Raw genomic sequence first — 26,913 nt, forward strand, 5'->3', positions numbered from 1 at the left:
TCCCCGTTCCATCGCTGAGCGGCGCCATCTTCCCGGTCTTCGGCCTGTGACCTTCAGTTCAGAGGGCACGATGACGCGCTTAATGCGCGCCGGCGCCGCCCTCTGACTGAACAGTCACAGCCAGGAGACCGGGAAGATGGCGGCGCTCAGCGATGGAACGCCGGACAGGTGAGTATAGTAAGTGCTGGGGGGGCCTGAGCTGGCGGCGATACCGGCACCTGACCCCCACAGCGCGCCGGTGTCCCCGCCTGCTCAGGCCCCCCAGCACTCGGCGCCGAGCGGGTCAGAGGCAGTATGGGGACGCAGGATGGAGCAGCACATAAGGATGGGGACGCAGGATGGGAGCAGCACATAAGGATGGGGACGCAGGATGGAGCAGCACATAAGGATGGGGACGCAGGATGCAGCAGCACATAAGGATGGGGACGCTGGATGGAGCAGCACATAAGGATGGGGACGCAGGATGGAGCAGCACATAAGGATGGGGACGCAGGATGGAGCAGAACATAAGGATGGGGACGCAGGATGGAGCAGCACATAAGGATGGGGACGCAGGATGGAGCAGCACATAAGGATGGGGACGCAGGATGGAGCAGCACATAAGGATGGGGACGCAGGATGGAGCAGCACATAAGGATGGGGACGCAGGATGGAGCAGCACATAAGGATGGGGATGCAGGATGGAGCAGCACATAACAGTATGGGGACGCAGGATGGAGCAGCACATAAGGATGGGGACGCAGGATGGAGCAGCACATAAGGATGGGGACGCAGGATGGAGCAGCACATAAGGATGGGGACGCAGGATGGAGCAGCACATAAGGATGGGGACGCAGGATGGAGCAGCACATAAGGATGGGGACGCAGGATGGAGCAGCACATAAGGATGGGGACGCAGGATGGAGCAGCACATAACAGTATGGGGACGCAGGATGGAGCAGCACATAAGGATGGGGACGCAGGATGGAGCAGCACATAATGATGGGGACGCAGGATGGAGCAGCACATAAGGATGGGGACGCAGGATGGAGCAGCACATAAGGATGGGGACGCAGGATGGAGCAGCACATAAGGATGGGGACGCAGGATGGAGCAGCACATAAGGATGGGGACGCAGGATGGAGCAGCACATAACAGGATGGGGACGCAGGATGGAGCAGCACATAAGGATGGGGACGCAGGATGGGAGCAGCACATAAGGATGGGGACGCAGGATGGAGCAGCACATAACAGGATGGGGACGCAGGATGGAGCAGCACATAAGGATGGGGACGCAGGATGGGAGCAGCACATAAGGATGGGGACGCAGGATGGAGCAGCACATAAGGATGGGGACGCAGGATGCAGCATGAACATAAGGATGGGGACGCAGGATGCAGCATGAACATAAGGATGGGGACGCAGGATGCAGCATGAACATAAGGATGGGGACGCAGGATGCAGCATGAACATAAGGATGGGGATGCAGGATGCAGCAGCACATAAGGATGGGGACGCAGGATGCAGCATGAACATAAGGATGGGGACGCAGGATGGGAGCAGCACATAAGGATGGGGACGCAGGATGCAGCAGCACATAAGGATGGGGACGCAGGATGCAGCATGAACATAAGGATGGGGACGCAGGATGGGAGCAGCACATAAGGATGGGGACGCAGGATGCAGCATGAACATAAGGATGGGGACGCAGGATGGAGCAGCACATAAGGATGGGGACGCAGGATGGAGCAGCACATAAGGATGGGGACGCAGGATGCAGCATGAACATAAGGATGGGGACGCAGGATGCAGCATGAACATAAGGATGGGGACGCAGGATGCAGCATGAAAATAAGGATGGGGACGCAGGATGCAGCAGCACATAAGGATGGGGACGCAGGATGCAGCAGTACATAAGGATGGGGACGCAGTATGCAGCAGCACATAAGGATGGGGACGCAGGATGCAGCAGCACATAAGGATGGGGACGCAGGATGCAGCAGCACATAAGGATGGGGATGCAGGATGCAGCATGAACATAAGGATGGGGACGCAGGATGCAGCAGCACATAAGGATGGGGACGCAGGATGCAGCAGTACATAAGGATGGGGACGCAGGATGGAGCAGCACATAAGGATGGGGACGCAGGATGGAGCAGCACATAAGGATGGGGACGCAGGATGGGAGCAGCACATAAGGATGGGGACGCAGGATGGAGCAGCACATAAGGATGGGGACGCAGGATGCAGCAGCACATAAGGATGGGGACGCAGGATGCAGCAGCACATAAGGATGGGGACGCAGGATGCAGCAGCACATAAGGATGGGGACGCAGGATGGAGCAGCGCATGACAGGATGGGGACGCATGATGGAGCAGCGCATGACAGGATGGGGACGCAGGATGGAGCAGCACATGACAGGATGGGGACCCAGGATGGGAGCAGCGCATCACAGGATGGGAGCAGCGCATCACAGGATGGGGACGCAGGATGGGAGCAGCGCATGACAGGATGGGGACGCAGGATGGGAGCAGCGCATGACAGGAAGGGGAACGCAGGATGGAGCAGCACATGACAGGATGGGGACGCAGGATGGAGCAGCGCATGACAGGATGGGGACGCAGGATGGAGCAGCACATGACAGGATGGGGACGCAGGATGGAGCAGCGCATGACAGGATGGGGACGCAGGATGGAGCAGCACATACCAGGATGGAGACAATATACCAATATAAATGCTCGCCACCCGGGCGTAGAACGGGTTCAATAGCTAGTAGAATATAAGGCCACATTCACATGTTAAGTATCTGGTCAGTATTTTACCTCAGTATTTGTAAGCCAAAACCAGGAGAGGAACAATCAGAGGAAAAGTATAATAGAAACGCGTCAGCACTTCTGGATTTTTCACCCACTTCTGGTTTTGGCTTACAAATCCTGAGGTAAAAAACTCACCAAATACTGAATGTGTGCACGTGGCCTAATGGAGGCGGTGGTAAGCTCTGTTGTGCATCGTTTTAGGCATATATGATTATGGAGGCAGACACCCAGCAGACGTAGTAGGCTGCATCTGGGTGTCCGCCTCCAGTAGGAGTACACACTCGAAAATGATGCACGGCACAGTGCACGGTGACTCTGTGGGCATCCTTATAGTCTATGGCCCCGCTGAATACATCCAGATACCATTTTGTGAGGGGTTCAGGCACAAGGCCCAACAGTATCAACGAATGTGGCAAAAACAATGGGTGAAAGGGCACGTAATCACTTAGTTACACCTTCCTATAATCCATGGGAGTAAATGTAAATGATAAGATGAATATTCTGATCTTCTTGGAAAATATTGTAGATGTTCATTTATTGAATTTTTTTACAGAACGATGAGGGCAGCCATATTGTCTCACTCTCTGTCCAGGCAGTGTGGCAATGTGTTTTACCCCAATCATTGAAAGGTCATTAAAGGGAATCTGTCACCAGGTTTTTGCCAGGTAATCTGAGAAGAGCATAATGTTGGTGAAGAGTCCCTGATTCCAGCGATGTGTCACTTACTGGGCTGTGTTTTGCTATTTCAATACAGTCAATGTTTTATCTGCAGGAGATTATCACTACAGGACAACTGGCCTCCTGCATCCCAGTCCAACCAGGGTCCCAAGGGTGAGATGTGCTGCAAATCTGAAGCATTTCCACAAGGGTTTCTTCCGGGTTTTATCCACTATGGATTTTGAAATGGAAATATAAAAAGTGCAACAGATACGACATGTTGTCCGCTGCGTCCTCGAACCCTGCGGCTACTCTGAGTAAGTGAATAAAGGTCATAGGGTCGTCTCTCAGCCAATCCAAAGTCTTGGAAAATTAACGCTACACCAGATGCGTGAACTAAGTCTGCCAAAACAGTGAACTTTGGTCACATGACAGGTATTTTGGCCAAAGTCACTGCATAGCCTGACAAAATCTGACCTGTTACACAAGGGTGCAAAACCAGAACCAAACCCAGGCAAGTCCTGGGGCCCACTCTTCTCAGGTTGCAATCTGTGACATCAGCCATACATGTTTGGGCTCAGGAGATTGGCCCGCTCCATGCAGCGAATGTGCCGGCTGTGTTGTGTTAGCAACCAACTCTAAATGCAGAGATCATAGTCGTGGTATTGAAAGGGATTCTGTCAGGTTTGCCAATCTGAGAGCAGCATAATGTAGGGGCTGAGACCTGATTCCAGCAATGTATCACTTACTGGGCAGAATGCTGTTGCTTCAATAAAATCAGTGTTTTATCATCTGGAGATTATCAGTACAGGACTAAGATTAATAGCAAAAAACTCGCACTCAGACTTAACTTAATCAGATACAGTGATTTAATGGTGTTCACGGTAATTAACAGAAGAAACGTTTCGGTCCTATAGCCGGACCTTCATCAGTCACAATATTTGATCGTGAATGGAAGTTAGTGGACCCGAAGGATTGTGGGTTTTCATTAAGGTCATATATATAGGTGGACACAGCCAGTGTCTCAGGGGGATGGCCAAATCCGGCAGTATTGCCTCCTGTGGAATGGAGCCTGCGTGTCCTGGTCAGTGGAGGACGTGGTATCCACCGCACTGACTCGCTATTATTCATGGTATTGGAACCTACTGTGGCACCTCTCCGACGGCTGTGCACACGTCTATTCTGATATACAGGACTAAGATGTCTGATTTGTTCAAAGGTGGGAAAAGTGAAGCAGCCTCTGATTGGCCGCAGGGATCACCTGACATGACAATGTTACACGAGCCCCGGGAGTCAGTGAGACACCACTGGAATGGCACCGGAGGTGAGTATAGGTGTTACTATCTTATTTGGGAGGAGACAACCACTATAAGAAGTTGGTAGTGGGTGAAGGTGTCTCTTCCGACTCTTATGGCCATCAATATTATTGCGGGGGCCAATGGCACAGTCTTGGTGGCGCGGGGTCTATAAAGCCCCCTCCGTCCTCCATGTTTCTACACACCTTGGCGTCATGGGTCACCCCAGTATTAGTGATCCTTGGCTGCTGCCCTCTGGTGGACAAGACGAAAAAAAGAAAGCGAAGGGTCACTTTGCCTAAAACAAAGGAGTAAAAAAGGTCAGGAAGACGCATGATCCCAAAGTGATGGGGGCACAATCCCCACAGCCCGTACCGACAACCGGACACGGCCCTAAAGAGCGAAGAGGGAGGTGGAGGTGGAAAAAAGAGAAGGTGATCCCACCCAAGACCCTGCCAAGTGCCAACCGCAGAACCTCGCTGTCTGCTGCTCAGGGTCCTGGGAAAGCTGGGTGCTCACTCACTGCTCTCCCGTCACCCCATATCCCAGGGGCCAATACACACGACACAGAGGACAAGCCATGTCGTGACAGTTGTGATACAGCAATGACAGCTCATAGTGGGCGGGAAGAGCAGTCATGTCACCACAGCACTAGTACCGAGCACAACATGGTGACAGCCGCGCCCCCCGAGCCTGGAGACCGGAGTCCCCGTGTCAGGACTGACATGGAACGCCTGCAACTTGTAGTTCTACACTCGCTGACTGCAGAACGCCGCCCTCCCTTACACCTGCTCCTCGCACTGGAGAGGTTTGCTCTAGAACTTAGCGCCATGTACACATATAGCGACACAATTAGTCTGCGCTGTTTCGCTGCCGGGAGCGTACAGGAGACTTCTAAGGGGGACTCACCAGAGAGAACCACGCATGCGCTGACAAGTATCACCTCTCGCCAGTAATTACTGATGACGCGATCTCTTGCCTTTGCCTGACGCATGCGCGTTGTTGCTAAGAGGCAAGCAGGGAATGACGCATGCGCAGTACACTTCTCCTTGAGATTGCATGTATGGGAGAAGATGCCCCGGAGTAACCCACAGTCCCTGCACATCATGGCTGCGCTGCTGGCGGGGAGGGCGACCTGTGCTGCTGGGCAGGTGCCACCACTATAGGCAACTGTGTGATTAGCCAGTGTGGCAAGATGGGAACTAAAATGTATGTGACAACATTGAATCTATTAATCACCAATTATTACCCCTACTCGAATGACACATTCAGTATCATGGACATATTCGCTTTAGTTTGAGGGCTGACATAATGACAATACCCAGTGTATATTGTTTTTTTACGGCTTACTGCTTTTTGCACTTTTTTTTATTGGTCGCCATAGACCGCTGTGTGAGGGCTCACTTTTTGGGGGTGAGACAACCATTAATTTTTACTGCTGCCTTTTTTCTTTAGGTACATAATACTTTTAAATCACCTTTTATTCCATTTTTTAGCAGAAGCAATGAAAGAAAAAAAAAAAGAAAAATCTGGAAATGTAAAAAACATTTCCAGATTTTTTTTCATAAATAAGAAAAAATCTTATTTATGGCGTTCAATTTTCAGCATAAATTAACGTGTTAAAAGGGGCTGTCACAACATATTGCTAGGTCATCAATATCAGACCGGTGGGGGGTCCGCACCTGGCACCACCCCACCAACAATCAGCTGTACACTATGTGAACTGGCAATGTGCAGCTCCATTCACTGTGTAGCAGTCGCTGCCGGATACCCCAGATCAACTCCTATTAAAGGGGCTTCCCCATAAATAAAGCACATTTTAACTAATAGATCTTGGAACAAAAATAAGTTCCACTATTGAATGTGTTAAAAAATTTGGAGTATAGTCAATATAGCAGTAATGTATCCAAATGTCCTATAATTAATGTTGGCTACATCTTAGTGCTTACAGTGCGCTGCTGTGTTCCTTTGTTTGTATATTGATAGAGATGATATTTTTATACTATTGAGATCAATATTAATAATATTTTTTTTTTTTTTTTAAAGAAACAGGACTAATGGTAATTGTGAGCTGAGGACTCCCAGAGCCCATGTGGTCTCAGCTATGGTTTCTCTGAATTCTCATACACCTAGGACCGTACTGGACAGTTCCAAGAAGAGACACAGCCCCCATAAATCCCACAATAACACAGATCCCAAAAGAAAATCTCCATCTATAATGTTCCAGCCCTGCACACAGACATAAAACATTTGACCTTACTGTGAATCGGTCTCTTTCAATTTTTTTTTTTTTTGAGCTTGAAAAAACCCAAAACATTAAAGGAGTTTTTTTTCATTTTCAGTAAAATGGACCCCAAATGCTGGCCAGCATGTAAAATCGCAAAACCAGCTGGTGCTTGCCCACCCCACTGCCAAAACCAGCTCTGCAAATGTAGATGTCAGAAGCTACTGAGCTCTGTGATTGGCTGCAGCGGTGATGAAACCTCACGTGACATCATCGTGGCAACTAAAACAGGATGAGGGCAACCTGGCTTTGTTATTTTACATATCTGCTAGTGTTTGCAGTCCACCTTAACCCCTTAAGCCCCGAGGGTGGTTTGCACGTTAATGACCGGGCCAATTTTTACAATTCTGACCACTGTCCCTTTATGAGGTTATAACTCTGGAACGCTTCAACAGATCTCAGTGATTCTCACATTGTTTTCTCGGGACATATTGTACTTCATGATAGTGGTAAAAATTCTTTGATAGTACCTGCGTTTGTTTGTGAAAAAAATGGAAATTTGGCGAAAATTATGAAAATTTCGCAATTTTACAACTTTGAATTTTTATGCAATTAAATCACAGAGATATGCCACACAAAATACTTAATAAGTAACATTTCCCACATGTTTACTTTACATCAGCACAATTTTGGAACCAAAGTTTTTTTTTGTTAGGGAGTTATAAGGGTTAAAAGTTGACCAGCAATTTCTCATTTTTACAACACCATTTTTTTTTTAGGGACCACATCTCATTTGAAGTCATTTTGAGGGGTCTATATGATAGAAAATAATGAAGTGTGACACCATTCTAAAAGCTACACCCCTCAAGGTTCTCAAAACCACATTCAAGAAGTTTATTAACCCTTCTGGTGCTTCACAGGAATTTTTGGAATGTTTAAATAAAAATGAACATTTAACTTTTTTTCACAAAAAATTTATTTCAGCTCCAATTTGTTTTATTTTACCAAGGGTAACAGGAGAAAATGGACCCCAAAAGTTGTTGTACAATTTGTCCTGAGTACACCGATACCCCATATGTGGGGGTAAACCACTGTTTGGGCGCATGACAGAGCTCGGAAGCGAAGGAGCGCCATTTGACTTTTCAATGCAAAATTGACTGGAATCGAGATGGGACACCATGTTGCATTTGGAGAGCCCCTGATGTGCCTAAACATTGAAACCCCATAGAACCAATCGAGAAAAAGACATGTTGTATGGGAGATCAACAGGACTCAATAGTGACTAGATATCAAAGATATATATTTTATTTTAATTTTAATTAAGCAGTCTAATAAGCACAAAACACAATTAAAAACAATTAAAAGCACAAAAACATGCCCATAATGACAAGGAATGCAAACATAGCCCACAGAAAGAAATATATAATATATGGCACCTGAGGAGGCTGAGACAACAGTGAGGACGTACCCCCCAAAAAAAGGGGGAATCAAAATGGTACATACATATATCTAAAGAATATAAATATATAATACTTCAACCATACTAAATATCCGTCCTAGTAACAAGATAGACTAGCACCACATACAAAGATATGGAAGACTAATGACTAATAAACAATAAGGGCAAAGACTGCCAACATACTGTCCCCCAGAGAAAAAATTATTATTGTTGTGTGTATATATAAGGACCACTTTAGGTTAGGTAAGGTAGCCAAACCCAAGATAAGGATAATCTCATAGCAAGAAAAGCATGTGTATGCATACCAAAAAATGAGAGATATCCAAGGCCCAACAGGACAATGGCAAAAAAAGTAATCAGTCCAAGTCACAGGTCCAGTCCATGCTGTCAGTCAGGATACCAGTCTGCATGTCAGAGCCATGCACTGCCCCTGATGAAGCTGCTTCTATGCAGCGACACGCGTAGGGCATCATAGCCCCACAGATTGGCTCTGACATGCAGACTGGTATCCTGACTGACAGCATGGACTGGACCTGTGACTTGGACTGATTACTTTTTTTGCCATTGTCCTGTTGGGCCTTGGATATCTCTCATTTTTTGGTATGCATACACATGCTTTTCTTGCTATGAGATTATCCTTATCTTGGGTTTGGCTACCTTACCTAACCTAAAGTGGTCCTTATATATACACACAACAATAATAATTTTTTCTCTGGGGGACAGTATGTTGGCAGTCTTTGCCCTTATTGTTTATTAGTCATTAGTCTTCCATATCTTTGTATGTGGTGCTAGTCTATCTTGTTACTAGGACGGATATTTAGTATGGTTGAAGTATTATATATTTATATTCTTTAGATATATGTATGTACCATTTTGATTCCCCCTTTTTTTGGGGGGTACGTCCTCACTGTTGTCTCAGCCTCCTCAGGTGCCATATATTATATATTTCTTTCTGTGGGCTATGTTTGTATTCCTTGTCATTATGGGCATGTTTTTGTGCTTTTAATTGTTTTTAATTGTGTTTTGTGCTTATTAGACTGCTTAATTAAAATTAAAATAAAATATATATCTTTGATATCTAGTCACTATTGAGTCCTGTTGATCTCCCATACAACATGTCTTTTTCTCGATTGGTTCTATGGTGTTTGTTTACTTGTTGAGGGGGATTCAGGATTTTTTCTATAGGTTATATATATTTTTTTGGGTGGTGCCCTCCATTGTCTTCTTTATAAACATTGAAACCCCCCACAAGTGACACCATTTTGGAAAGTAGACCCCCTAAGGAACTTATCTAGAGGTGTGGTGAGCACTTTGACCCACCAAGTGCTTCACAGAAGTTTATAATGCAGAACCGTAAAAATAAAAAATCATATTTTTTCACAAAAATTATCTTTTCGCCCCCAATTTTTTATTTTCCCAAGGGTAAGAGAAGAAATTGGACCACAAAAGTTGTTGTACAATTTGTCCTGAGTACGCTGATACCCCATATGTGGGGGTAAACCACTGTTTGGGCGAATGGGAGAGCTCGGAAGGGAAGGAGCGCCGTTTGACTTTTCAATGCAAAATTGACAGGAATTGAGATGGGACACCATGTTGCGTTTGGAGAGCCACTGATGTGCCTAAACATTGAAACCCCCCACAAGTGACACCATTTTGGAAAGTAGACCCCCTAAGGAACTTATCTAGAGGTGTGGTGAGCACTTTGACCCACCAAGTGCTTCACAGAAGTTTATAATGCAGAACCGTAAAAATAAAAAATCATATTTTTTCATAAAAATTAACTTTTCGCCCCCAATTTTTTATTTTCCCAAGGGTAAGAGAAGAAATTGGACCCCAAAAGTTGTTGTACAATTTGTCCTGAGTACGCTGATACCCCATATGTGGGGGTAAACCACTGTTTGGGCGAATGGGAGAGCTCGGAAGGAAAGGAGCGCCGTTTGACTTTTCAATGCAAAATTGACAGGAATTGAGATGGGACGCCATGTTGCGTTTGGAGAGCCACTGATGTGCCTAAACATTGAAACCCCCCACAAGTGACACCATTTTGGAAAGTAGACCCCCTAAGGAATTTATCTAGATGTGTTTTGAGCGCTTTGACCCACCAAGGGCTTCACAGAAGTTTATAATGCAGAGCCGTAAAAATAAAACAAAAATTTTTTCCCACAAAAATTATTTTTTAGCCCCCAGTTTTGTATTTTCCCGAAGGTAAGAAGAGAAATTCGACCCCCAAAGTTGTTGTCCAATTTGTCCTGAGTGCGCTGATACCCCATATGTGGGGGGAACCACTGTTTGGCCACATGGGAGGGCTCGGAAGGGAAGGAGCGCCATTTGGAATGCAGACTTAGATGGAATGGTCTGCAGGCGTCACATTGCGTTTGCAGAGCCCCTAAATCCCTAATGTACCTAAACAGTAGAAATCCCCCCACAAGTGACACCATTTTGGAAAGTAGACCCCCTAAAGAACTCATCTAGATGTGTTGTGAGAGCTTTGAACCCCCAAGTGTTTCACTACAGTTTGTAACGCAGAGCCAAGAAAATTAAAAAAAAAATTTCCCCCCAAAATTATTTTTTAGCTTCCAGTTTTGTATTTTCCCGAGGGTAAGAGGAGAAATTCGACCCCAAAAGTTGTTGTCCAATTTGTCCTGAGTGCGCTGATACCCCATATGTGGGGGGGGGGAACCACTGTTTGGCCACATGGGAGGGCTCGGAAGGGAAGGAGCGCCATTTGGAATGCAGACTTAGATGGAATGGTCTGCAGGTGTCACATTGCGTTTGCAGAGCCCCTAATGTACCTAAACAGTAGAAACCCCCCACAAGTGACCCCATATTGGAAACTAGACCCCCCAGGGAACTCATCTAGATGTGTTGTGAGAACTTTGAACCCCCAAGTGTTTCACTACAGTTTATAACGCAGAGCCTTGAAAATAAAAAATCTTTTTTTTCCCACAAGAAATATTTTTTAGCCCCCAGTTTTGTATTTTCCCAAGGGTAACAGGAGAAATTGGACCCCAAAAGTTGTTGTCCTATTTGTCCTGAGTACGCTGATACCCCATATGTTGGGGTAAACCCCTGTTTGGGCACACGGGAGAGCTCGGAAGGGAAGGAGCACTGTTTTACTTTTTCAACACAGAATTGGCTGGAATTGAGATCGGACGCCATGTCGCGTTTGGAGAGCCCATGATGTGCCTAAACAGTGGAAACCCCTCAATTATAACTGAAACCCTAATTCAAACACACCCCTAACCCTAATCCCAACAGTAACCCTAACCACACCGGACGCCGTGTCTAGAGGTGGTTCGTCTTCCCCTCCCCATCCAGCATCCTCAGCATTACGGGTGTTCTACCCGACAGGCGATCATTCCCTACCACATTTCCTGTGCTCTCAAGCCTTGTATCTATGCTACTAGGGCGTTTTACCTATGCGCCATATACAGCGACATTTTTTCAGTTTACTCCCACTGACCCTATTGGCCTTCATAGGCACGTGACTGATGAAAGTCCCAAGGGACTGAAACGTTTCTTGTGCTACCAATAAAAATCGTTTCTACGGTTACTGAAGTTGAGTGCTAGACTTCTATGTTATATGTATATTGATGGTTTGGGAACCTAAGTCTTAGCACCAGTTTTGTAGCAGTGCACACGGTGTTTTCTCTCCAGCTCCATGTTCTGTGTCTCTGCTCTCTGCATACTTCATGGCTATGTGTATAGGGGGCCGGCGCCTGAACTCTCTGGTTTTTACAGGAATCAGGTGCATCTGTCTAATCAGTTCCTGACCAATTACCAAGAGGCCTCCTGTATATAGTGCAGCTCCACCCTGTGGTCTGGGCCTGTGCAACTTACTCCCTCAGTCAGTTCTTAGCTGCTGAGGTGCCAGGTCCTGTCTCGGTTACTCTTTCTTGTCTGCCACCAAGGGGGGCGTTGTACCCTGGTCTCTGTCTTGTGTAGCCACCCAGAGGGGCATCATACCCTGGCTTGTGTCTATGACTCTGTGTCTTGTCTCATTCCTGACTCTGTCTTAGTCTAGTCCTATTCCTCTGTCTGTTTATATCTGTCTTGGTTTGCCTTTTCTGCTCTGTTCGTCACTGTCTGTGGCTCTGCTTCTCTTTGCTCTGCACTCTGACCTTGCTTTACACTCTGTGGCTCTGCTTCTCTTTGCTCTGCACTCTGACCTTGCTTTACACTCTGTGGCTTTGCTCTCAGCTCTGCACTCAGACCTTGCTCCGCACTCTGTGGCTTTGCCCTGTGGCTCCGCTCTTTGCGGTTCTACCTGGCTCCGCTCTTTGCGGTTCTACCTGGCTCCGCCTCCTGCGTTTCTGCACTTGGCTCCGTCACTGCTCTTGGCTCCGCCTCCAGCGTCTCTGCTCTTGGCTCCGCCTCCAGCGTCTCCGCTCTTGGCTTCGCCTCCAGTGTCTCCGCTCTTGGCTCCGCCTCCAGCGTCTCCGCTCTTGGCTCCGCCTCCAGTGTCTCCACCTCCAGCGTCTCCGCTCTTGGCTCCGCCTCCAGCGTCTCCGCTCTTGGCTCCGCCTCCAGCGTCTCCGCTCTTGGCTCCGCCTCCAGCGTCTCCGCTCTTGGCTCTGCCTCCAGCGTCTCCGCTCTTGGCTCTGCCTCCAGCGTCTCCGCTTTTGGCTCTGCCTCCAGCGTCTCTGCTCCTGGCTCCGCCTCTTGCGGCTCCGTCCTTGGCTTTGCCTTCTCCTTCTCTTCTCTTAGTTCCACCTTCTACTTGTACTCAGCCTCCTGCATTTCTGTTCTTGGTTCTAGCTCTTGTGCTTTCGCTCTGCACCCGCTCTTGCGGTCTTTCTCTACTTGTTACTTAGTCCTCCTGTCTGAACAGGTTCCTACCTGTTTCTCATACCTGCCTGCAGACCGGTCCCTACCGGTTCTTCCTATGTTCCAGTCATACCTGCCTGCCTACCAGAGAGCCAGTCGTGTCCGCCTGCTCGCCAGTGTCTGTTGTACCAGTCTGCCTGCCTGTGTCCCAGCCGTGCCCGCCTGTCAGCCAGTGTGCCAGCCGTGCCCGCTCCGTTCTTTAGTGGGATCAGCAGCCACAGCCAGACATCACCCTGGAGTGGCACCTGGTAGCTTCCTATTGCACAAGTCTGACCTCACCATCAGAGGCTCCAGTGAACACCTAGGAAGCTACTTAGTTACGCCCCTTCCAGGGAAGTTTGGTCTGTGGTCCAGTGGGGCCACACCCCCGTATGCCCGCGCCAACCAGTCTGGGCGCGTGCGTGACATCTTTGTTATTATTATCTTCATTTAATTTGCCTTAAATGAAAAAACACAAAAAAGAATTGTCCTAAAGCCAAATTGGATATAATTCCACACCAAACATAAAAAAAGGGTGGACAAAAGTATTAGCACCATTCGAAAAATAATGTGATGCTTCTCTAATTTGTGTAATTAACAGCACCTGTAACTTACCTGTGGCACCTAACAGGTGTTGGCAATAACTAAATCACACTTGCAGCCAGTTGACATGGATTACAGTTGACTCAACCTCTGTCCTGTGTCCTTGTGTGTACCACATTGAGCATAGAGAAAAGAAAGAAGACCAAAGAACTGTCTGAGGACTTGAGAAACCAAATTGTGAGGAAGCATGAGCAATCTCAAGGCTACAAGTTCATCTCCAAAGACCTGAATGTTCCTGTGTCTACCGTGCGCAGTGTCTTCAAGAAGGTTTAAGCCCATGGCGCTGTGGCTAACCTCCCTACATGTGGACGGAAAAGAAAAATTGACAAGAGATTTCAACGCAAGATTGTGCGGATGTTGGATAAAGAATCTCGACTAACATCCAAACAAGTTCAAGCTGCCCTGCAGTCTGAGGGTACAACAGTGTCAACCCGTACTATCCATCGGCATCTGAATGAAAAGGGACTGTATGGTAGGAGACCCAGGAAGACCCCACTTCTTACCCTGGCATTCAAAGAAAAGAACACGGTCCCTACAGTCAAACATGGCGGAGGTTCCCTGATGTTTTGGGGTTGCTTTGCTGCCTCTGGCACTGGACTGCTTGACCGTGTGCATGGCATTATGAAGTCTGAAGACTACCAACAAATTTTGCAGCATAATGTAGGGCCCAGTGTGAGAAAGCTGGGTCTCCCTCAGAGGTCATGGGTCTTCCAGCAGGACAATGACCCAAAACACACTTCAAAAAGCACTAGAAAATGGTTTGAGAGAAAGCACTGGAGACTTCTAAGGTGGCCAGCAATGAGTCCAGACCTGAATCCCATAGAACACCTGTGGAGAGATCTAAAAATGGCTGATTGGAGAAGGCACCCTTCATATATCAGAGACCTGGAGCAGTTTGCCAAAGAAGAATGGTCTAAAATTCCAGCAGAGCATTGTAAGAAACTCATTGATGGTTACCGGAAGCGGATGGTCGCAGTTATTTTGGCTAATGGTTGTGCAACCAAGTATTAGGCTGAGGGTGCCAATACTTTTGTCTGGCCCATTTTTGGAGTTTTGTGTGAAATGATCAATGTTTTGCTTTTTGCGTCATTCTTTTTTGTGTTTTTTCTTTTAAGACAAATTAAATGAAGATAATAATACCAAAGAATTTGTGATTGCAATCATTTTCAGGAAGAAACTGAGTATTATCTGACAGAATTGCAGGGGTGTCAATACTTTTGGCCACAACTGTATATCATATCATACCGATTAGTAGGTCAGGTTTAGGGGTTAATATGTTAGCTGTGCCTAAAATAGCCACACACTGAAGCAATCAGAAGTCTTATGTAGTATAACCATAGTCAGCACTGTATGGCTCCCAATTGCTCCCCATCATGACCCAATAAACCAGTTATAGTTGGTAATCCAATCTATCTGCGTTGCCAAGGCAGGGAACCGAAGTTTAAATACATAGTAATTTACCTTGAGACATAATGATTACCCTGTGCTATAGTGCCCGTGAGACACGCAGGAGCCTCGACGCGTGTTTCACCGCCCACGGCTTTGTCAGGAGGCGTATCTGAAAGGTTAGGGTCAGGGGTATATGTATGAAATAGTGGGGATCCATCAGCAGATCGGCGCTCAGTCACGTGTGATGCCCCACCCCCCAGAGAGGCAGTCACATTGTGTTGGCTAATGAGCTGAACCCGCACCCAAAGGAGCATCTGTCAACTGTAACATAAAGCCGGAAAACACAACTAATGCTCTGCTGCAACGGCCATTATGTTCTAGATTACACGGTTCGCCTTTAAACTTGTTTAACCCCTTAGATCAGAGTTTCCCAAACTCCAGTCCTTATGGCCCCCAACAGGTCATGTTTTCAGGCTTTCCATGATGTTACACAGCGGAGAGAATTCCTGATGGATTAATGATACTTCTATGTGTAATACTAAGGAAATCCTGAGAACATGATATGTTGTGGGACCGCAAGGACTGGAGTTTGGGAAACACTGGTCTAGATGCTACGGTCAATATAGATGGTAGATGCTATGGCATCTAGATGGCTGGTAAAAAAAACTATATATATTCAATAGTATTTCACTTGTAATGACTAAAACTATTAACTTCAGGATGTTTTTTTGTACCTGCCTTGCAAAAAAAAAATATTAAAAAAAAAGTCAGAATTGATGTTTGCTTGTTTTTGTGACTTCTCTTAAAAAAATTTGAATAACAAGCAATCAAAACTTCACATGATACCAAAAATTACACCAACAAAAACTACAGCTCATCCCCCCCCCCCTGTTGTTTTAGACACTGCACATCTCGTATCTTCACGGCGTAGACAATTGCCTTCAGATCACCCCAGCATCTGAAATAACGGATACTGGAAGCCTGTGCTAGCATTTCTTCTGAGCTGTTGCTATCAGTGTGTCAAGAGTGGGAGAAGAGGGTTGCATTGACAATCCAGCACTATGAACACATTTTATAAGTGGTCATAAACTTGTAAAAAATAAAGTTACGTTAAAACCAAGCACACCATTGTTTTTCTTGTGACATTCTCAATAAGTTTGATGTGTCACATGACCCTCTTCCCATTGGAAAAAATAAAGTTGGATCCAAAATGTCCGACTTCAAAATGACCGCCATGGTCACCACCCATCTTGAAAAGTTTTCCCCCTCCCATATACTAATATGGAAGTTGATATCACCAACCATTCCCATTTTATTTAGGTGTATCCATATAAATGGCCCACCCTATATATATAATATTCATTATGTAAACTAGTTGGTAGGTCCGTGAGGGATCACTGACCTGTCAGAAGTCATACTGGTGAATACCTAATCAGAGCACCACATGAAGACCCCCACAAGCCGCCCTGGAGCACGAGCATATCATTAACTGAAAACTGAAAGTAAAGATTAAACAACAACCACAAGACGGATTTCATCACCAGCTATCATTTTAATCAGTATAACAGCGCCGACCTGACACTGTCTGTAGTTTACTGTGCACAATCCTGCTGACAGGTTCCCTTTAAGCTAAATATTTTTTAAAGATTTTTTTTTTCTTGGCCCAATGCTAGGAAAATCTATGGGGTTTAATATAAATTTATAGGGAGGTACAGCCTCCAAAATGAGGTTTTGGGGCATATTTTGAGTTTTAGCACCTCAATTCCAAACTGAAAGAGTGCCTAAAGCAATCCTAATAAAAAGGAGGCAATCCACAAGGTGCTCCTTCATTTTTCAGGTTTGTGATCATGGTGGTCCACAAGTGGTTTGGGGATTGTAGCCGTCACAAAAACATTGCCGCTCTATGACTATGTGATGCCAGCCTTAAATGGGGAAATCATGATGTAGTCACAACATAGAACCATAGGTGTAAGAAATATTCTCCAATATCACTCGTTTCTACACACTTATTTGTCACTTTTAAACCTATTGAAGATTAAAGCTTCTTTTTTTTTTTGGGGGGGGGGACTACAAAAATTGATTCTTGCAAGAATATAAAGGGCAACCTGGTATGTTGTGGTCCATTGCAGTCTATATTTATCCAGAATAGGATCCCTTTAGTCTACTAACTCAATGGGGTTGTGTCATAGACATGAGCCACATCATCCGTCTGATGACAGCAGACATAGTGTGTAAAGTGAGGGATACTGAGTGATTGATCTTGTGACATCTCTTCTCTGGAGTGGACATAAGTACTTGTCATTTACAAAGGATTCTGCTCACATATAAAATCTTAATAATTTTCCATTCATCCAGGAATATCTACAAAACAGAACCAGCCAACAAAATGTCATCGGCACTAAATATTCTATTTATAAGTTCCTACAACAGACAAATTGGCAGATAAAAGTACTGTAAAGTATCCAAACAAGAGAACTCGATCACCCCTAGGAATCGGGCACATAACCATGTACACAGCCCGTGCAAAGGGACACAGAGGGCCCAATTCATTATTGCTTTTGTTTTTTGTCCTTTTTGGTGTTTTTAAGCCTTTTTTTTCATTTCCACCAAATTAAAGTCTATTTTACGTGTTCACTTTTGTTTTTTATGTTTGTGACTTTGGGCATAGTTTTTGTTTTCCAAATGATTGAGGCAGATTTATCAATCGCAAAAATTTAATGGAAATGTACTCCAGTCTCTCCCTGGAGTGATTATTTTTTGCATGCCAGATATTTTTTGAACACATGCTAGTTACACTCAGACATTGGTTGGGCATAGGTAGGAGGCTCCATGTGACCCCAAGTCACGGTGGAGACTTCAGTTATAAACTACACGAAATCCCCAGAACGAGGAAACCCATCGGGAAGTAGTCCTCAGGATTAGTCCTTGGTCGTTTATCCGTAGAGGGGTGACGGATGGGCACTATTAATGTGCCCTCCCATGAATTTTGGAAAAGACCAACCTTAAATTCTTGTGAATTAATAAAGGAATTGGTTTAGGTTTTTATCCTGCTGAAGAAGATCTGCTTTGACCTCGAAACGCGTTGACTTTGTAAACCTAAAATAAAGTTTTGAAGGAAAATATTCATTGGATATAATTATCAGTTCAATAAAGGAAGTTGGTGAGCCTTTTCCTTATTGATTTTTTTTAAAAACCAAGATATATATTACAGCTTTGGAGTATTCTATAAACTATTTAGGAATGCGAGTCAGATTATTAAATAAGCCTAATATTTGCAGTTTTTGTAACTTATACACCTGAAAATCTGGAGACTTAGACAGCCTTAGCTGTCTGGCGGTTTTTTATAGTGTTGTGTCTTATAAATGTTTGCATTATGTCAATACTATTTTATATGATTACTATTAAATGCTCATTTTTAGTTCCACAATGTTTTCTATAGATTAACTGTATAACTCTTTGGGTGAGTTTTGTCTTTGTTTTTCAGCATAGGAAAACAATTATTGCAATTGCCAAATGGTAGCTAAATGATACATTTTAACAGAACAAGGAACGTCTTGCTCTAAAAAGGCACAAAAAAGGTGAAAGGGAACCTGTCAGCAGTTTTGGCCGATATAAGATATGGCCACTGCCTTTCAGGGCTTATCTAGATAAGCCCCCGGTCTGACCTGCAAGAGAAGAAAAATAACTTTTATTATACTTACCCGGGGGGCGGTATGGTCCAATGGGTGTCGCAAGTCCGACTCCTGCCATCTCCTTGTGATGCCGCCCTCCTGTTGCTTCAGCGCTCCCCGACATCAGCTCCTGCACAGGCGTACTTATCTGCCCTGTTGAGGGCAGAGTAAATTACTGCAGTGCGCAGGCGCTGGGGCTCTCTGACCTTTCCTGCGCACTGCAGTACTTTCCTCTGCCCTCAACAGGGCAAATAGGTACGTCTGTGCAGGAGCAAGATGCCGGGGAGTGATGAAGCAGGAGGGCGGCATCACAAGAAAATGGGAGGCACCAGACCCAGACCTGCGACACCCATCGGACCGGACTGCATCGGACCGCCCCCCGGATGAGTATAATATAACTTATTTTTCTTATCTTTCAGGTCGGACCGGGGGCTTATCTGCAGCATGATAGAATGCTGTAGATAATCCCTGAAAGGTGATGGCCGAATCTTATATCGGCCAAAACTGCTGAGAAGTTCCCTTTAAAGACAAAAGAAAAAAGCATTTTTATTTTGCATAAAAATTAATGAACTTGTGTGAACCATTTTTAATAAGTTAGACAGAAAAATGTAAATGAAGGCCATAAGACAAAGAAAAAGTGACTTAGAAAAAATCCAATGATGAATCAGACCGAGAACCCTTACAGCTCCAAATTTGAAGCTTTTGGCACTCTGCGTGTCAACATGTGAGGCCTCCGTATGTCCCTTATATATAATAAAATATTTTCCCTTAGAAGCAATGCTTTTAGTGTACAGTGACCAAGTTATCCAATACTAAGACTAAGGGTGCATTCACACATCCGTGTGAAATGTCCGAGTGCTGTCCGATTTTTTTTTTTTCAGACATCATAGTGTGCCACAGAATCATTCGCATATCCACGAAAATGACGGATCCAAGAATGAGATACGTGAAACACAAATCGTCCTATCCTGATCAACTGTTAAGGATCAGAATAGGATGTACTTAGTGGATCTGTGTGATGTCTGGGCAGTACGGCCATGAGTCCCTCAATGTGTCTGGGATGCAGTTATTGACAGCTCAGCCATCCAATCTAATGCTGGTGTTTTGATTGACAGGTCAGCTGCCCAATCTGAGACTGGTGTATATCAATACTTTATTTTTGTAAATTAAAATAGGAAACTCAGAAAAATCAACGGCAAACATATAGGGAACCTGTCACCTTGAGAAATGCTGCTTACCTGCAGAAATGCTGGTAATCTGCAGGTAAATAGCGTTTATACCCTTTATAGCATTCTTACTGGAAGCGCAGCTTCAGGGAGAAAATGACGTTTTATTCTCCCTGTATCTGCTCTCTTCCAGTCATCGGGGTAGTGCAGGGAACTGCTCCAGTCACCTCTCACTACAGGGTGACGATGCCGTGATCACTCCCTGGCATTTTGATTGACATCCTTCTCTGCAGTGTATATGTGCAGCATATCTGTGCAGAGCAGGCTGTCAATCAAAGTGTAGAGGAGTCATTACAGTAGCTAATAGCTCTCTGCACCACCCCAATGACTTGAATTGTGCAGCTACAGGAAGGATACAACTTAATTTTCTCCCTGGCATCGCTGCTCCAGTAAATAGCTTTTCCCAAGGCAACTGGTTCCTTTTAACCTCTGAAATAGCAGAGTCAGTTGCACCCACGGCATCTAAGGGGCTTGACAGAGGAAGAATGCTCCTTCTGTCAGCTTGATGGCTCCCTCAGCTAAGGGCCGAAGGGATGCTATGGCAAATACAGGCCTAGCAATGGCTTCGGGGTCTACCATATGATAAAACCTATTAGATCCTGCCTGAAATGGGGTATCCTGACAGGCAAGTATAATCCACTGCACTTCATAAATGGTGTAGTGCATCTAAGCAAGCAAAAGATTTCATATGTTCATGTAATGATATAAATAAATTCATTAAAAAAATTAATCAACCAATCATTTTAATTAGTATAACAGTGCCAACCTGACACTGTCTGTAGTTTACTGTGCACAATCCTGTTGACAGACCCCAGGTCTAGGATGGAGGGCCATTCTTTTTTTTTTGCTAATATAATTTAAAGAAAATACTATTTAATGATTGTCACATGCTCTGACTGGAGCTGAGCTCTTATGAAATCCATGCTTTTAGTCATCATAATTTACAATATGAAAGTGTAACTAGTGTGATTACTGAAAGTAAAAGTGTCTTCAAAATGTCAACTATGAAAGAAAACTCCATGTAAAGCACTTTGTGCATGAAAGCGTGTCCTTCTCACCAAGAAGATAAATGTGATTTTACAGCGTTCTCTTCTTTGGTAGCCGTTTTTATGACCTCATGAAAATCCATACTGCAGAACAAAGGTGCTTTGTGACTTGCCCTTTCTGCACTGCATTTATTTAATGTGAAATACACTGTACTCTTGTAGCACACGGCTACCTGCCTCTTAGGAGAACACAAAAAGTTCATTCAAGAAGTGGCTTCAGTAAGAGAGCTTTGAAATTCAGCTCCTGGAAATCATGACTTTTAGACAACTTCTCCTTTTCTACTCCAAACCTCAGGATAGGAATCAAACCAAATAAAATCATAAAGCAAGGCAATAATACACCTGATGACAAGTTACAGCACAAGTATAACAAAAATATAGTACATACATTTAATATGGTACTGTGCAAAAGTTTTAGGACTCTTTGAAACGTCCGTGATCATCGTTCCGATCTTGGATTGCAATGCACTGGCTGGCTGGGCATCTCCTGGTCCCAGGGGTGACAGCTTCGTATAAAGCTGTCACTCTTTTGCTCCAGAGATAATCTGAAATTGTACCCATGATCATGGACGTCTGAAAAAGTCCTTAGGCAGATGTGGAAAAAAAAATGCTGCAAAGTAACAATTGCTTCAAAATAGAGGTATCAATAGTTTATTTTTATCAGTTGACAAAATGCAAAGTGAATGAACAAAACAGAAATTGAAATAAAATCAATTCTTCTAGGTATACTTGCAAATGGTTTTTGATGGAACTCTACAGGGAGATAGTTATAAACATCTTGGAGAAACAACCACAGATCTTCTGTTGATGTTGGGTGTACAAATTCTTCTCTTCATGTGATCATAGACAGACTCAATGAAATTGAGATCGGGGCTCTGTGGGGCCGTGTTATCACTTTCAGGGCTTCTTGTTTTTCTTTACCCTGAAGATGGTTTTTGATAACATTGGCTGAATATTCTCCTGCTGCAGGAAAATATATGGAGCCCATCAGAAGCCTCCCTGATGGTACTGCATGATGGCTAACTGTTTGCCTGTATTTCTCAGCATTAAGCCTGTCCATATACCCAACTGCATTTGTTGAACTTGCTGAGAACCTCCACCATGCTTCACCATTGCCTGCAGACACTCATTGTTCTGCTCTCCAGCCCTGCAGTGAGCAAACTGTTTTCTGTTACAGCCAAATATTTAACATTTAGACTTACAGAGCATTTGCTGCCATTTTTCTGCACCCCAGTTCCTATGTTTCTGTGTATAGATGAGTTTCTTGGCCTTATTTTTATGTTAAATTTATGGCTCTTGGGTTTCAATTCTCCCGTGTAGACTTCATGCCAGACTTATCTGAACAGTAGATGGGTTTAGCTGGGTTCCAGTGGCTTCTGCCAATTCTTAGCTGATGGCACTGATGGACATCTTCCAATTTCAAAGGGAATTAAACATGATGTGTCTTTCATCTGCTACACTAGTTTCTTTGGCCGACCACTGAGACTACGATCCTCAGTGTTGACCATTTCTTGGTGAGTCCTCAAAAGAGCTTTAACAACACATCTTGAAATCCCAGTTTGCTTTCATATGTTTGGCTGTCCCTCATCTATTTTTAAGCCTCCAAAATAGCTGTTTCTGTTTCCGTTAATCAGTTTTTACACCTATAGTTGACAAGGTTGATCATCACCTGTTTGGTATAATTGGTTATTCATACATCTGACCATAATCCTACAAAATCACTGATTTTATGCCAGTGTACCTAGAGGAATTGATGCTGTTTTGAAGGAAAAATGTAGTCACATCAAATATTGATTAATTTAGAATCTCGTTTGTTAATTCGCTTTTGTGTTTTGTTAACTGATCAAAGTAAACTATTAACACTTCTATTTTTTTTAAACATTCTTATTTTGTGACATCTTTTCCACACCTGCCTAAACCTTTTGCACAATACAGTCTGCATAGATAGATAGAAAAATAGATTGGAGGCACTTCAATGGAAATCATTGAAAAAGTGGACATTATTCACACTCATTCTGTCCCCCAGCACTCAGTGCAGGAACGGTGCACTTTAATCCAACTTTTAGCAGGTATACAGAGGAAGGGAGCTCCCTCTACTGTCTGATCGGCACCCATCATCGCGAGGGGCCGATCGTTGCCATGGTGACCCGATGTCATCATGATGACATCCAGGTCACCAGAGCTAGCAAACCTGTTAGATCATGCTCAGAGCATGGTGTAACAAGATTGTCAGTGCAGCACTGACAGTTTGTAAAGCATAGCAAAGATCCTTGCCTTCCGAGCACTGCTATGCGCCCAAACAGTGGTTTTCCCCCACATATGAAGTATCGGTGTGCTCAGGAGAAATTGCACAACAAATTGTGTTACACTTTCTCGCATTACCCTTGTGAAAATATAAAAAATTGGGGTCTAATGTAAAATTTTGGTGAAAAAAAGTTAAATGTTAATTTTTCCTTCCACGTTCCATTAATTCTTGTGAAGCACATGAAGGGTTAATAAACTTCTTGAATGTGGCTTTGAGCACCTTTAGCAGTGCAGTTTTTAGAATGGTGTCACTTCTGGGTATTTTCTATCATATAGACCTCTCCAAGTCACTTCAAATGTGATGTGGTCCATAAATAGGTTTTGTAAATTTTGCAAGAAAAATGAGAAATTGCTGGTCAATTTTTAACCCTTATAAACTTCCTAACAAAAAAAGTTTCAAGATTGTGCTAAAGTAAATTAGACATGTGGGAAATTTTACTTATTAACTGTTTTGTGTGCATTAAATTAAAAGTTTGAAAATTGCTACATTTTCACCAAATTTCCATTTTTTTTTTTTTTTTTCAAAAATAAGCGCAAGTAATATGAAACAAATTTGACCACTATCATGAAGTACAATATGTCACGAAAAAACAATGTCAGAATCAGTGGGATATGTTGAAGCGTTCCAAAGTTAATGCTGCATAAAATGACACTGGTCAGAATTGTAAAATTTGGCCTGGTCACGAAGGTGAAAACAGGCTCGGGTGTGAAGGGATTAAATTTAGCTTTTAAAAATCATGGTGTTAAGACAGAGTGCGTCTATATGTCGTTAGGTTATATGGCGGTCATAGAGGTGATCTTTCAGTTTGGGGCTCCTTACTATGATCAAATTTGGAAAGCTGCTAGTTAAGAGCAGATCCTGTTCTAGCAGACGAGGACGGTCAATCCTGAAAATCCTAAACACATTGACCCTGATTCACCAAACCATAAAAAGCTTTGAAAAGTCGCAATATTTTTTTTGCACAACACATTTTTAGACCCTTTTTACCCAGTTCCAACAAAGTGGGCAGGACAGGGACATGGCTACCTCACTTGTCAAATTCATGACCAACGATGGCATTCTTTTTGCCACAAATCTTCTTTGAGTCATTTCGCACCCCGCTGATGCACTTCCACTTCAGAACTGGGAGAAAATGGCATGAAAACACCAAAAGTCACAACATTTTTGCCCAGCATCACGTTGCACAATTTTTTTTGCGACTTTTCAAAGCTATTTATGCCAATTTTCTAGCATAAAAACTTTGATAAATTGGGCTCATGTGTTTAAAAGAAGCCCAATTTTTAATTCTACAATTTTTACTAGCATGAGATTATATATGACCCCTTTATGTTATCATTATAGTCTTTGATAAAATCCAAATCTCGATATGACACTTTTCTTGGTGACATTTGAAAATTTGTCAGAATGATGGAATGTATCTCAATAAGTTAGTGACTAATTTTTACCTAGCACAATCTGGCTTATTAGCGAGTTAGATTAATATAAATGCCAAAAATAATATAGTAATCAAATGCCAGGTTCTTTGGTAAGAAATCAGAGAAATCATACCTTTCCATTTCACAATTTTTCCCTTTTTTTTTACAATGCCTCACACTCCATGTGTCAAATTGTATTTTCATTTAACCTTGCTATAAAAAATAATTGTGGAGACTTTATGCCTTTTGTGAGTACTTTGCTAGCAGGGGTCTTTGTCCACGAGAAAAACAGTGCTGGAATGATGTGTTGTATGTAAAGATGTGCCGGACTTATCAAACATCGATGATGAATATTTCACAAATATCGGCGACACATCCACAGCACTCAATACTTGGTCGGGGCTCCTTTGGCATCAATTACTGCAATAATGCGGTGTGGCATGGAGGCTATCAGACTCTGGCACTGCTGAGGTGTTATGGAAGCCCAGGTTGCTTTGATAGCAGCCTTCAGCTCGTCTGCATTGTTGGGTCTGGTGTCTCTCATCTTCCTCTTGACAATACCCCATAGATTCTCTATGGGATTAAGGTCAGGTGAGTTTGCTGGCCAATCAAGCACAATAATACTGTTGTTTTTAAAACAGGTATTGGTACTTTTGACAGTGTGGACAGGTGCCAAGTCCTGCTGCAGAATGAAATTTCCATCTCCAAAAAGCTTGTTGGCAGAGGGAAGCATGAAGTGCTCTAAAATTTCCTGGTAGATGGCTGCGCTGACTTTGGTCTTGATAAAACACAGTGGACCTACACCAGCAGATGACATGGCTCCCCAAACCATCACTGATTGTGGAAACTTCACACTAGACCTCAAGCAGCTTGGATTTCTGTCTCTCCACACTTCCTCCAGACTTTGGGACCTTGATTTCCACAAGTATCCACAATCAAGGGTGGTTTTGGGAGCCATGTCATCTGCTGGTGTAGGTCCGTTGTGTTTTATGAAGACCAACATCAGCGCAACCTCTAGGTTGTGGCTCAGAAACTGACAAATCTCCACAACGCACAGTGTGTGCGCTGGGGGGATGAATGAGTCTGAAGTCATACAGAGTAACTGCAGACTTATCATTTTGGACCGGACAACACCTTCAAGCCAAACCCCTACTTGCATACAGACCATAGAACATACCCTTCTATGTATACATACCATAAACCATACTCCTTTATGTATATGGAGACCCCATTTACAGATCCCAGAACCAAAACCAATTTACCTGCTGTACCCTCCATGTACAGGTGCTTAGATTAACCCCTTCACGACATGCACCGTACATGTATGGCGCATGTCATGTCCCTCCCTCTGATGTGGGCTCCGACGCTGAGCCCATATCTTTCCCAGCACATGTCAGCTGTTATGAACACCTGACATGTGACCACAACAGCCGCCGGTGGAATCGTGATCCACCTGCATCTGTTAACTCATTAAATGCCACTGTCAATCTCTGATAGCGGCACCTAAAGGGACTCTGTCACCTGAATTTGGAGGGAACAATCTTCAGCCATAGGGGCGGGATTGCCTTGTGCAGGCATGTACTACGGAGGACAGAGAATGAACTTCAATATTGCAGCCAGCATGCAGCCAGCGGGTAAGGAAAGGGTGAATCAAACACCGAAAACCCCGCCCCTATGGCTGAAGATTGTTCCCTCCAAATTCAGGTGACAGAGTCCCTTTAATGTGATCGAGCCGGAAGCGCATCACTAATCCTGCCCATCGGTGACCCCATCACATGATCGCAGGTTATAACAAGAGAAAGAAATATTTAGCCAGCTTACAGTCCTCGTCTCACTCCAGGGATCCATCTGTCAGCCAGAGTGGCGGCTCAGCAGCCGCAGCAACAAAATCTTTACAAAAAATATATATGACCCGAGGATGAAGAATCCGCTGCACCTTCAGAGGTCTTATTTGTATAAAACTTTCATTTTATTGAGAAATAGTTAAAAAATGTAAAAAAGCACAGTTACATGCAGTCGGA

At 44.3% G+C, this 26,913-nt stretch overlaps 1 protein-coding gene across 3 annotated transcripts in view; it reads right to left on the reverse strand.

Moving 5' to 3' along the window:
• The window catches only part of PCGF5 (polycomb group ring finger 5), a 73,890-nt gene that overhangs the window by 24,894 nt on the left and 22,083 nt on the right, over positions 1–26,913 (reverse strand). Inside the window, exon 1 of one of the 3 annotated variants that reach the window (XM_069753468.1) lies at positions 5,658–5,716. The exons of the other annotated variants lie outside the window; for them this stretch is intronic. The gene's annotated coding sequence lies outside the window, so the exon portion shown is untranslated. Of the gene's footprint in view, positions 1–5,657; positions 5,717–26,913 lie in introns of those variants that run through there. 3 annotated transcript variants of the gene reach the window in all.

This window comes from Ranitomeya imitator, chromosome 2 (genome assembly GCF_032444005.1).
Source record: "Ranitomeya imitator isolate aRanImi1 chromosome 2, aRanImi1.pri, whole genome shotgun sequence".
Taxonomy (NCBI): Eukaryota; Metazoa; Chordata; class Amphibia; order Anura; family Dendrobatidae; genus Ranitomeya; species Ranitomeya imitator.